At 32.7% G+C, this 1,246-nt stretch overlaps 1 non-coding gene across 1 annotated transcript; it reads right to left on the reverse strand.

Moving 5' to 3' along the window:
* Nucleotides 1–635: 635 nt before the first annotated feature.
* On the reverse strand, nucleotides 636–709 carry Trnan-guu. Its single transcript has one exon. It is a non-coding gene; the product is annotated as a tRNA-Asn (tRNA).
* Nucleotides 710–1,246: the final 537 nt, after the last annotated feature.

The raw sequence follows: 1,246 nt of genomic DNA on the forward strand, positions 1-1,246 counted from the left end.
GGTCTGGCAAAAATTTAGTTTTATTAGCAAAATGTTTCATGTGTTGGGATGTAGCTAATAAAAAGGCAGGCTTATCATAATTGAGACATCAGTATAACAGGGCCCGTAGTAGTGATTGCTTAATTACTATAAAATATACGTTTATAAGGCATAAAACTGTATAATTTTTTTTATTTAAAATTGTTTTGTACAATGAACATGGTTCTTTGTTAGTAACAACACACATTGAACAGATATTAAAGAAAAAATTAGCAGTCAAAGTGAAAATATCTTTAACAATATTCTTGTGTTAGTTAACTCTCATGCACTGTGTATGTAAACAAATTCCTCCGAAACGGCTTGATTGCTTCCAAAAAATTTATTTTGTATAACTGGTATTGATAGGACTGACATTCGGTAGTAAACTATTTTTATACCCCTAAGTAATATTAACTTGTCATTAAAATACAATTCTTATGGCAAGCTGTAAATAAATAAATGTGAAAAAACATTTCACATTTACAGTAGATATTTATGAAAAATGCCGACGATATATTTTATTAGTGCTAAATCGATTGATATCAAATCGTACATATCTTAATCTAGATTACATAATAATGTATAGATTAATTAGAATTCTCCAATATAAAATTCTTCGCCCCCGGGTGGGATCGAACCACCAACCTTTCGGTTAACAGCCGAACGCGCTAGCCAATTGCGCCACGGAGGCGATGTTACACGATCATTAATATCAATACACGTCCTTCAAGAAAAGAGCGTACCAATCCTTAATAGGCCGGCAATGTTCTTGCCAGCCTTCTGGCAATGGGAGCCTTCTGTAACATCAGGTGAGCCTGCTGCCCAGTATGCCCGCTGTTACGGGCAAAAGTTCTGAGTATACCGGCATATGTACACGAAAATCGTTGAGCTATACATAGGTGTAATCACCTACATGTCTAAGGATTATTATATTATTTTTTCAAACAGTAAATCGTATTTCCCGTGATCATTTAAAATACATCTCAAATTATACCCAACATAACAATGTATAGTGGTGAGTAGTACGTACAAATATCAATGATAAATGGTTATTAATAAAAAGGTAAACAATAGAAACAATTGAACAAATGAATCGTTTGCTATAGTTTCAATACAATTAAATTATTCTCTACAGAGTTACGTCTATCTGTAATTTTCTAGCCTCTTGGTCAAGGAGTCTTATCGTCAAAGAAGTATGTAAACGTTTTTTATTAACTATTGTTTTTTT

Source organism: Pieris napi, chromosome 19 (genome assembly GCF_905475465.1).
Source record: "Pieris napi chromosome 19, ilPieNapi1.2, whole genome shotgun sequence".
In the NCBI taxonomy this organism is placed as follows: domain Eukaryota; kingdom Metazoa; phylum Arthropoda; class Insecta; order Lepidoptera; family Pieridae; genus Pieris; species Pieris napi.